The 11,887-nt window shown below is 38.1% G+C and overlaps 1 non-coding gene across 1 annotated transcript; it reads left to right on the top strand.

Moving 5' to 3' along the window:
• The first annotated feature begins 900 nt into the window (after positions 1-900).
• On the top strand, positions 901-1,004 carry LOC112781478 (small nucleolar RNA R71). Its single transcript, XR_003192254.1, has one exon. It is a non-coding gene; the product is annotated as a small nucleolar RNA R71 (small nucleolar RNA).
• The last annotated feature ends 10,883 nt before the right edge of the window (positions 1,005-11,887 follow it).

Genomic DNA, 11,887 nt, shown 5'->3' with positions numbered 1-11,887 from the left:
ATGGTCTCTATATGAGCCTCAGATTCCTTTGGTTCCTCATTAGGGAACTCCTTGGAGGCCAGTGGACGTCCATTGAGGTCTTCCTCAGTGGAAATCACTGCCTCTCCCTCCTCTACAGGTTCGGCCGTGTGGGACATGTTTATGGCCTTGCACTCTCTTTTTGGATTTTCTTCTGTATTGCTTGGGAAAGTACTGGGAGAGAATTCAGTAACTTTCTTACTCAGCTGACCCACCTGTGCCTCCAAATTTCTAATGGAGGACCTTGTTTCAGTCATGAAACTTAGTGTGGTTTTAGATAGATCAGAGACTATGGCTGCTAAGCTAGAGAGATTCTGCTTAGAACTCTCTGTCTGTTGCTGAGAAGATGATGGAAAAGGCTCGCTATTGCTAAACCTATTTCTTCCACCATTATTGTTGTTGAAGCCTTGTTGAGGCTTCGGTTGGTCCTTTTATGAGAGATTTGGATGATTTCTCCATGAAGGATTATAGGTGTTTTCATAGGATTCTCCCATGTAATTCACCTCTGCCATTGCAGGATTCTCAGGATCATAAGCTTCTTCTTCAGAGGAAGCCTCCTTAGTACTGCCTGATGCAGCTTGCATTTCAGACAGACTCTGAGAAATCATATTGACTTGCTGAGTCAATATTTTGTTCTGAGCCAATATGCCATTCAGAGTATCAATCTCAAGAACTCCTTTCTTCTGAGGTGTCCCATTACTCATAGGATTCCTTTCAGAAGTGTACATGAATTGGTTATTTGCAACCATTTCAATGAGTTCCTGAGCTTCTTCAGGCGTCTTCTTCAGATGAAGAGATCCACCAATAGAGTTGTCCAATGACATCTTGGACAGTTCAGACAGACCATCATAGAATATGCATATGATGCTCCATTCTGAAAGCATGCCAGAAGGACACCTTCTAATCAATTGCTTGTATCTTTCCCAAGCTTCATAGAGGGATTCGCCTTCCTTCTGTCTGAAGGTTTGGACTTCCACTCTAAGCTTACTCAATTTTTGAGGTGGAAAGAACTTTGCCAAGAAGGCATTGACCAGCTTTTCCCAAGAGTTCAGGCTCTCTTTAGGTTGTGAGTCCAACCATGTCCTAGCTCTGTCTCTTACTGCAAAAGGGAAAAGTATAAGTCTGTAAACCTCAGTGTCAACCCCATTGGTCTTGACAGTGTCACAGATTTGCAAGAATTCAGCTTGAAACTGATGAGGATCTTCCAATAGAAGTCCATGATACTTGCAATTCTGCTGCATTAGAGAAACTAATTGAGGCTTAAGCTCAAAGTTGTTTACTCCAATTGCAGGAATTGAGATGCTCCTTCTACAGAAGTTAGAAGAGGGTGTAATAAAGTCACCAAGCATCTTCCTTGCATCTCCACCATTATTGTTGGGTTCGGCCATGTTTGTTTTGTCTGCTTCCTTTTCGAAAATTTCTGTTAGGTCCTCTCCAGAGAGTTGTGCTTTAGCTTCTCTTAGCTTTCTCTTCAAGGTCCTTTCAGGTTCAGGATCAGCTTCAACAAGAATGCCTTTGTCCTTGTTCCTGCTCATATGAAAGAAAAGAGAACAAGAAAGTATGGAATCCTCTTTGTCACAGTATAGAGATTCATTGAGGTGTCCGAGGAAAAGAAGAATAAAAGGATGAAGTAGAGAGGAGAATTCGAACTTATAGAGAGGGAGTGAGTCCGAATTACTAACAAAGGGGGAGTGTTAGTCCTTAAATAGAAAAAGGTGAGGAGGGAGAAGAATTTTTGAAAACAAATTTTTAAATAAAACTAAAATTTTTAAAATAATTAAAAAGAATTTTGAAAAAGTGGTTGATGGTTTTTCGAAAATCAAAAGTAAGAAAGTGGTTAGGTGAGTTTGAAAAAGATATGATTGAAATAGAAAACTTTTAAAATCAAACAAAAAGTCAAGTAATTAATTTGAAAAGATTTGAAAATCAATTTTGAAAAGATGAGAGGTTAGAAGATATTTTGAAATCAGTAATTAAAAAGATATGATTGAAAAATATTTTGAAAAAGATGTGGTTGAGCGGATATAATTAAAAAGATATGATTGAAAAACAATTTAAGAAGAATTGATTTTGAAAATTAAAGTTGATTACTTGACTAACAAGAAACTAAAAGATATGATTTCAAATTTTAAAAATTGAACCTTTCTTAATAGGCAAGTAACAACTTGAGATTTTTTTTTTTTGAATCAATCATATTAAATATTAGCATTAATTTTGAAAATAAGAAATAAGAAAAAGATTTTGAAAATTATTTTGAAATTTTCGAAAATATAAAAAAATTGAAAAAAATTGTGATTTGAAAAAGACATGATGTGAAAAAGATTTGATTTTGAAAAATTTTGAAGATTTGAAAAAGATTTCAATTGAAAACAAAATCTCCCCTCCTGTGCCATCCTGGCGTTAAACGCCTAGAATGGTATCCATTCTGGCATTTAACGCCCAAAATACTACCCTTTTGGGCGTTTAACGCCCAGCCAGGTACCCTGGCTGGCATTTAAACGCCAGTTTTCCTTCTTCACTGGGCGTTTTGAACGCCCAGCTTTTCTCTGTAATTCCTCTGCTGAATGTTCTGAATCTTCAATTCTGTGTATTATTGACTTGAAAAGACAAAATTTTGAAAAATTTTTTGAATTTTTAATGATGAAAAACAACAAAATGAAACTAATCATGGAAAACTAAGATCAGATAAACAATGCATGCAAGACACCAGACTTAGAAATTTTCATATTGGAGATACTAACAAATTGAAAATGCATATGAAGAACAACAAAAGATACAAAATAGGAGAATTTAAAGATCAGACCCAATAAAATCATTAAGAACGACTTGAAGATCATTGAAGAACATAATGCATATATTCGAAAAATGCAAGAAAATTAAAAATATGCAGGACACCAAACTTAGAAATAGCCACTAGACTCAAACAAGAAACACACATTATTTTTTATTTTTATTATTTTATTTATTTTTTTGTAATTTTTCAAAAATTAATTGGAAAAAGAGAAAATAAGGAATTCAAAATTTTTAATGAGAATTCCAGGAATCATGCAATGTTAGTCTAAAATTTCGGTCCAGGAATTAGACATGGCTTACTAGCCAGCCATGCTTTCAGTGAAAGCTCCGGTCCAAAACACTAGACATGACCAATGGCCAGCCAAGCTTTAGCAGATCATCACATTCAACAGCAAGATTGATAGAAATCAACAAGCTCTGGTGAAGATAAGTTGAAACCTCGGTCCAAAAGATTAGACATGGCTTCACAGCCAGCCAGACTTCAACAGATCATCATGAAACTCTAGGATTCCTTCTTAAAAATTCTGAAGTCATAGAATAATTTATTTTTTTGAAAATTTTTCGAAAATAAAAGTAATAAAAACAAAAAGCATAAATATAAAAAAAAAAGTACCTAATCTGAGCAACAAGATGAACCGTCAGTTGTCCAAACTCGAACAATCCCCGGCAATGGCGCCAAAAACTTGGTACACGGAATCGTGATCGCACACTTTTCACACAACTCCGTGTAGCTGACCAGCAAGTGCACTGGGTCGTCCAAGTAATACCTTACGTAAGTAAGGGTCGATCCCACGGAGATTGTCAGCTTGAAGCAAGCTATGGTCATCTTGTAAATCTCACTCAGGCGGATTCAAATAGTTGTGAAGTTTTGATAATTAAAATATAAATAAAATATAAAATAGGATAGAAGTACTTGTGTAATTCATTGGTGAGATTTCAGATAAGTGTATGAAGATGCTTTGTTCCTTCTGAACCTCTGCTTTCCTATTGACTTCATCCAATCATTCATACTCCTTTCCATGGCAAGTTGTATGTTGGGGATCACCATTGTCAATGGCTACCATCTGTCCTCTCAATGAAAATGGTCCAAATGTGCTGTCACCACACGGCTAATCATCTGTCGGTTCTCACTCATGTTGGAATAGGATCCGTTCATCCTTTTGCGTCTGTCACTACACCCAACACTCGCGAGTTTGAAGCTCGTCACAATCATCCCATCCCAGATCCTACTCAGAATACCACAAACAAGGTTTAGACTTTTTGGATCTCAAGAATGGCCGCAAATAATTCTAGCCTATACCACGAAGGTTTTAATCTTAGATTAGAAACCCAAGAGATACACATTCAAGTTTGTTTTCAAGTAGAACGGAATTGGTTGTCAGGCACGCATTCATAAGTGAGAATGGTGATGAGTGTCACATAATCATCACATTCATCATGTTCTTGTGTGCGAATGAATATCTTAGAATAAGAATAAGCATGAATTGAATAGAAAAATAGTAGTACTTTGCATTGATTCGTGAAGAACAGCAGAGCTCCATACCTTAATCTATGAGGTATAGAAATTCCACCGTTGAAAATACATAAGTGATAATGGTGGTCATTGGCTTCGGCCCCAGAGGGGGAATAACCAAGATGAAAATACAATAGTAAAAGATCCTATTTATAATGTACTAGTAACCTAGGGTTTACAGAAATGAGTAAATGATGCAGAAATCCACTTCCGGGCCCACTTGGTGTGTGCTTGGGCTGAGCATTGAAGCTTTCACATGTAGAGACTTTTCTTGGAGTTAAACGCTAGCTCTAGTGCCAGTTCTGGCGTTTAACGCCAGAATAGGGTAGAAAGTTGGCGTTTAAACGCCAGTTTGCGTTATCAAAACACAAGCAAAGTATGGACTATTATATATTGCTGTAGCTCCAGCAAATCCACTTCGAGTGCAGAAAGGTCAGAATCCAACAGCATCTGCAGTCCTTTTTCAGTCTCTGAATAAGATTTTTGCTCAGGTCCCTCAATTTCAGCCAGAAAATACCTGAAATCACAGAAAAACACACAAACTCATAGTAAAGTCTAGAAATGTGATTTTTATTTAAAAGCTAATAAAAATATAATAAAAAGTAATTAAAACTTACTAAAAACAATCTAAAAACAATGCCAAAAAGCATATAAATTATCTGCTCATCACTTATGCATGATGCAAAATATTATCTATGGGATGAGCCATATCTCTTTAAGAGATGCTCGGATGGAATAATCCGACGCTGTGTATCTGAAGAAGAGACACAGAGAATTCTATGGCATTGCCATGGCTCTGACTATGGAGGACACTTTGGAGGTGAGCGGACAGCCACTAAGGTACTCCAAAGTGGCTTTTACTGGCCTACTCTCTTTAAGGATTCTAGAGAGTTCGTCCCTAACTGTGATAGTTGCCAGAGGGCTGGCAATCTTCCTCATGGTCACAGCATGCCTCAGCAAGGAATCTTAGAGATTGAGTTGTTTAACGTATGGGGCATAGATTTCATGGGACCATTCCCTCCTTCATACTCAAACATCTACATCCTTGTGACAGTAGATTACGTGTCTAAATAGGTTGAAGCAATAGCAACACCCACTAATGACACTAGAGTGGTAATGAAGTTCCTTCAGAAGAACATCTTCAGCAGGTTTGGTGTCCCTAGGACATTAATCAGTGATGGAGGAACTCATTTCTGCAACAGACAACTGAATTCTGTCTTGAGCTGATACGGAGTTTGCCATAAAATAGCAACACCGTATCATCCCCAAACAAATGGACAAGCTGAAGTCTCAAATAAAGAACTAAAGCGAATCTTATAGAGGACAGTAAGTGCCTCTAGAAAGGATTGGGCTATAAAGCCTGATGATGCTTTGTGGGCATACAGAACAGCTTTCAAAACCCCCCATTGGAACTTCACCATATCAGTTAGTATATCGAAAGCCTGTCATTTGCCAGTGGAACTAGAACACAAGGCCCTATTGGGCTACTAGATTTCTCAACCTTGATGCTAAAGCAGCAGAGGAGAAATGGCTGCTCCAACTAAATGAGTTGGATGAATTCTACTTAGATGCATTTGAGAATGCAAAGATCTATAAGGTAAAGGCAAAGAGGTGGCATGACAGGAAGATAGCTTCCAGAGTCTTTGAACCAGGACAGAAAGTTCTGCTCTTCAATTCAAGACTCAGATTATTTCCTGGGAAACTCAAATTCCGTTGGAAGGGACCGTTTGTGATTACAACAGTATCACCTTACGTCCATGGAACTTTAAGGAAAAGACCCTGAAAATAGGTTCACTGTTAGAGGGTCAAACATTACCTTGAAGGCAATATAGAGCCAAGAGGCTCAACACTGTTACTAAATTAAGTACAGTGAAGTCCAGCTAAAGACACTAAAGAAGCACTTGTTGGGAGGCAACCCAACCTTACTCAACTATATTTATTCTCTTTCATTTTGATTTGTTAGAGTCATGATCATATACATCAGTCAAGAGACAGAATTTCACAGCAGTGCAAACAGAACACTCTGGATGGAGTGTTAACGTTGAACGCCTGCCAGGGTATCCCTTCTGGGCATTCAACGCCCCTCATGGGCAACATTGCTGGTGTTGAACGCCAGCCAGGGAGCAGCCCCTGGGCATTCAAACGCCAGTGCAGAGGACAGGGAATTTGAAATTCTCTAGCCTCTCAGGACTAGTAGGTCCAACAGAAGCTCCACCTACCCCACCTTCTTCTATATTGTTCATATTTGCTCGAGGACGAGCAAAACTCTTAAGTTTGGTATTGCAAAAGCTTTGCTTTTTGACTTCTACCACTCCAAATTATGGAAGAAGAGGATGGAGCAAACTAGAAAGCATGCACATGAGCCTGTGCAGCCGCCCCAACAAAGACAAAGGAGTGACATTGAAGATATCAAGCACTACATTGGATCCTCAAGGAGGAGCACTAGCCACCATTATTCAGGTAGATTCGTTCTCTTTTACCTCTTTTCCTATTTTATTTTTCTATTTTCTGTTATGTTTTGTTTGTTCTCTCGTTCTAGTTGTATGATCATTTGTATTGATGTCTTAAAAGTTGTAAAATGTTCCATATATCTCTCACCTTGCTTAAAAGAAAAAAAAATTATCTGAAAAGAATTGAGAGATGCATGAATTTCAAATTTAAAATAAGATTAGTTTAATTAGTTGATATGGTGTCATTTGTTTTTGTTTTCTGAATGTATGATTAAACAGTGCATATTTGAAGTTGAAATTTTAGAATGTAAGCTCTAGAAGGAATAAGGAAAAAGGAGAAATATTATTGATAATCTGAAAAATCTAAAAATTAATTCTTGAAGCAAGAAAAAGCAGCAAAAAATAAAAGAAAAAGCATGTTGCAAAAGAAAAAAAATTATATGCATGCAAAAAAGAAAGGAAAAAATAATAATAAAAAGCAGAAAAAACCATTACTGCCCAAAAATGCATGAAAAGGAGAGCAGATTGAAAAAGCCAATAACTCTTTAAACCAAAAGGCAAGGGTAAAACTTAAAAGGACCCAAGGCTTTGAACATTAATGGACAGGAGGGCCCAAAGGAATAAAATCCTGGCCTAAGCGGCTAAACCAAGCTGTCCCTAACCATGTGCTTGTGGCGTGAAGGTGTCAAGTGAAAAGCTTGAGACTGAGCAGTTAAAGTCATGATCCAAAGCAAAAAGAGTGTGCTTAAGAACTCTGGACACCTCTATCTGGGGACTCTAGCAAATATGAGTCACAATCTGAAAAGGTTCACCTAATTAAAGTGTCTATGGCATTATTGTATCCGGTGGTAATACTGGAAGACAAGGTGCTTAGGGTCACGGCCAAGACTCTGAAAGCTGTGTTCAAGAATCAAAATAAGCTTAACTAAGAGGGTCAATAATATCATCTGGATTCTAAGTTCCGAAAGATGCTAACCATTTTCAATGGATAGTGAGATGCCAAAACTATTCAGAAGCAAAAAGCTACTAAGTCCCGCTCATCTGATTGTAACTAAGCTTCATTTGAAACTTAGAAATTTATTGTATCTTAATCTTCTTTCTATCCTACTATGTTTTTAGTTGCTTGGGGACAAGCAACGGTTTAAGTTTGGTGTTGTGAAGAGCGGATATTTTATACGCTTTTTGGCATCACTTTTATATAGTTTTTATTAAGTTTTTATAGGTTTTAGTGTTAAATTCATATTTTTGGATTCTACTATGAGCTTTTGTATTTTTGGACAATTTCAGGTAATTTCTGGCTAAAATTGAGGAGCTGGAGCAGAAGTCTGATTCAGAAACAGAGAAAGCACTGCAGATGCTGTCTAGGTCTGACCTGCCTGCATTCTGAAGAGCTTTTCTGGAGCTACAGAAGCTCAAATGGAGTCATTTCAACGGCTATGGAAAGTTGACTTCTAGAGTTTTCCAGAAAAATATAATAGTTTATACTTTGCTTCGGATTAGAAGGCCCAAAACTAGTATCCAACGCCAGCTTCCTGCCCCCTTCCAGGCGTCCAGCACCCAAAGAGCAAAAACCGGCATCCAAACGACCAGAGAGGATCCCTTAGCTGGCGTTCAATGCCCAAGGAGTCCCCTAGCAGATGGATTTCATCAAAGTTTAGTCCAAACACTCACCAACTGGGCCCCAAAAGTGGATTTTAGCACTAAATAGACTATTTTACCCTTACTAGTCATCTGTTTAGTATTTAAAGTGTATTTTACATAATCACGCAGACCATTCAGCCCTATTTTCGTTTTCACCATTGTATTTTACTTTTAGTATGAGTTTCTAAACCTCCTAGGTTGAGGGGAGGAGCCCTGCTGAATCCTATGAATTAATAAAAGTATTACTATTTCTCTCCGATCCGTGTTTGATTAATTCTCATATGTACATTCGTTCTTCATCAATATGAATGCGTTGAACTGGCATAAGGTTATCACATTCTACATGGGTTCAAAGTGTGTCTTTCATCGGACAATGATGAACCACCAGCTTGAATACACGTCTCTCAGACGGCTAATCCACGACTTCGTTAGGGACTTCTCGAGACATCAGCTCAGCCAATTTATGGGGAGATTAGGGTCTCTATGGTAGAGGCTAGAACTTAAGGCTTAGCATCCTCCGATCCGGAAGATTTGACCTTGTCTGTGGTGTTTTGAGTAGGATCATCAAGGAGAATGAACTGCAAAAGCTTCACCCTTAATCAGAATGGATCCGTACTAAACTTGGGGTTCAGATCTAGAGGAGTATTGGCAGCTGCTCAAACCAGTGTCAATCACATACATCCTGCCATTGAAGAAATTACTCACAAGCAAAGGAAGTAGTAATACCAGAGTTAATTCAGAAAGACAAAGCAACTCCAATCCTCAACTATATTCCTATCACTCTTTTCACAGTTTACACAACTTCTAAGTTCTAATTACTCTTTTTCTTTATTCCATTTAATTCTTTCTTCCTGCTTAACATCCAAATATTTGATATAAAAAGTAATTTATAGAAAGTTTAACCAACTCCTTCTGATCTACCTGACTAAGACCTACAAGATAACCACAGATTGCTTCAAGCCACAATCCTCGTGGGATCGACCCTGATTCGCTCAGGTACTACTTGGACGACCCAATGCACTTGCTGGTACTACTGTACGAAAGTGTGGGGATCGTACGTACCATTGATCAAGAGATGGAATCAATAATTGATAAATTTCTATCTACAATTGAATACTACCCCATTGGACATGAAATAGAGACCAAAGAAGAAGATAGACTACCTTCCATACCCTTGGTACGCAATGAAGAAGAAATTAAATTGGAAGAAAGCTACCAAGAGGAAGAGGTTGAAGTTAAAGAAGCTTGCCAAGAGGTGGAAGTCGTCAAGGAAGAGCACAAGAGGGTGGAGTTTGCAAGATCATTAGAAACCCCTCTCCCCAAGCCATTACCATCCAACACAACATTCAAGTGGGTAAAATTCTTATCCTTAACCTTTACTTTCCCACTTGAATATGGTTTGCTTGAGACGGATGGTCAACTTAGAGCTCTTTGTAGCTTTAAGAGTAAAAGGGAGATGGTTAATGGTTGGAGTTATCATGCAAGGTTCATTGTGGTTGAAAGCTCAAAGTCTAAATGCAAAGGTTGGTGTAGAACTAGATTTCTTAGGTCTAGGAAGTCGTTTAGATGCCTCTGTGAGAATTCGGATTGCTTGCCACCCAGTTGGAACAATGATGATCAACTTGAAGATGGGTGTAGAAATAAGATTTGGGATCTGGGAATATATGAGGATCAATTTTGGGAGCCCTTAGCTTGTGTCGAACTTCATCAAAGCTTGGAGATATTAATTTTGAACTTTGGAGCTTATTGGAAGTCCAAGCGTTGGTGGAAGTTTTAAGATGACTTTAAACACAACCCACCATGACAAAGAGCTCACCAAATGTCCAACTTAAGAACTTTAACTAAAAGTCTAGGTGGGAGACACCCCACCATGGTAAATTCTTCCTATTTTTCCTTTTATTTATATTGGTAATAAGTTGAATTTTCATTTTCAGTTAGGTTTATTTAGTTTAAGTTATGATTTCACTTGTTTAATAATATTTGGCATTACTTTGATAGCTTGTCAGTTTATTATAAAAATAAAGTCTGTCTCACGCGTGTGCATGGCCGACGCGCACGCATCATATTTGATGTTGGTGCTCCCGGGTACAAAACCAGAGATTTGTGCTGGAACGATGCGGGTGGAGTGCGAGGCGCACAACCCAACCCATGCGTGCGCCTCACTGATGCGTACACGCCACTTGATCTTTTGGCCACCCACGCGTGGGCGTGGACGACGCGTGCGTGTCAACGCCAAAATTTTGATGCTCCAGTACAAAAACCAGAGACTTTGCGCTGGAACTATACGAGTGTTGTGCGAGGAGCACAACTCACATCCACGCGTACGCGTGACTAACACGTACGCGTCACTGGTTAAGAAGAAATTTGATGGTATAGAATTTCTCAAAATTAATTCTCGTTGCAAGTATAGTTCTACACCTACAAACAATCCTCCCAATCAAAAATTTGGTTGTCACAAGTACAAACCCCAATAAAAATTAACCGAAGTATTTAAACCTCGGGTCGTCTCACAAGGAATTGTAATGAAGTGCTCAATTATTGGCTATAAAGGAGGTAAGGGGTTTGGTTTTATGTTTTGGCAAGAAAAGTAAATGAACAATTAACTAACAAAAGAAAGGAAAAGTACTCTTGGCTAGACATAGGTAATTGAGATCACAATCCTTGTCTACGAACCATATATTGACAATTTTGAGGAACCAAGCTCATTCAGTCTACCTCCAAAAGCTTTAAGTACGTAATATCTACTCCTAAGCTTGAGGTACGTCCAATGGCTTGATCAGCATCAATCCATAAGTCCTAACCTAGCTACTAATTGACTTAGTAGTTTGCTAGAGTCAATGGTTATCAAATTGACCACCAAGGGTTCTCAAATCACCAATTCATTGAGACCCAATAACTCAAGGTTACTCAATTCCCTTAGCCTAGGCCAAGAGTAAAGAAAACTACTCAAAAACTAGAGAAAATATTTCATCAAACACCTAGAGTGCAATAGAAATAAACATCACAAAATGCAAGAATTAACTAGATCCATAACCATCATGAGCAAGAAATCAACAATAGCAATGAAGATAAACATAAAAGAAGACATGGAAACATAAAATTGCATTAGAAGAAATCAAGATCCAACAATGGTTCATCAACATAAAAGAGAGCAAAATAAGAAATTAACAAGTAAAACTAGAAGATCTAAGATGTAATAACAAGAGACTAAGAGGGAAAGCTAAATCAAAACAAGAATCAAAAGTTGGATCCAAAAGAATTTGACCTAAACTACCCTAAATTCTAGAGAGAAGGGAAAGCTTCTCTCTCTAGAATTCTACCTACCACATGATGCAAAACTCAAACTATGACTACTTGGTTCATTCCCCTCTCAATCCTTGGGTTCAATAGCATCAGAAATGAGTTGGATTGGGCCTAAAATGCCTTAGAAATCGCTGGCCACGAGTTGCTCAAAATGGCCCATGCTGATCCT

The sequence above is a fragment of the Arachis hypogaea genome, chromosome 19 (genome assembly GCF_003086295.3).
Source record: "Arachis hypogaea cultivar Tifrunner chromosome 19, arahy.Tifrunner.gnm2.J5K5, whole genome shotgun sequence".
NCBI classification, from domain to species: domain Eukaryota; kingdom Viridiplantae; phylum Streptophyta; class Magnoliopsida; order Fabales; family Fabaceae; genus Arachis; species Arachis hypogaea.
The sequence above is the reverse complement of the archived record's forward strand: the minus strand, read 5'-3'. Positions and strand labels throughout refer to the sequence as shown.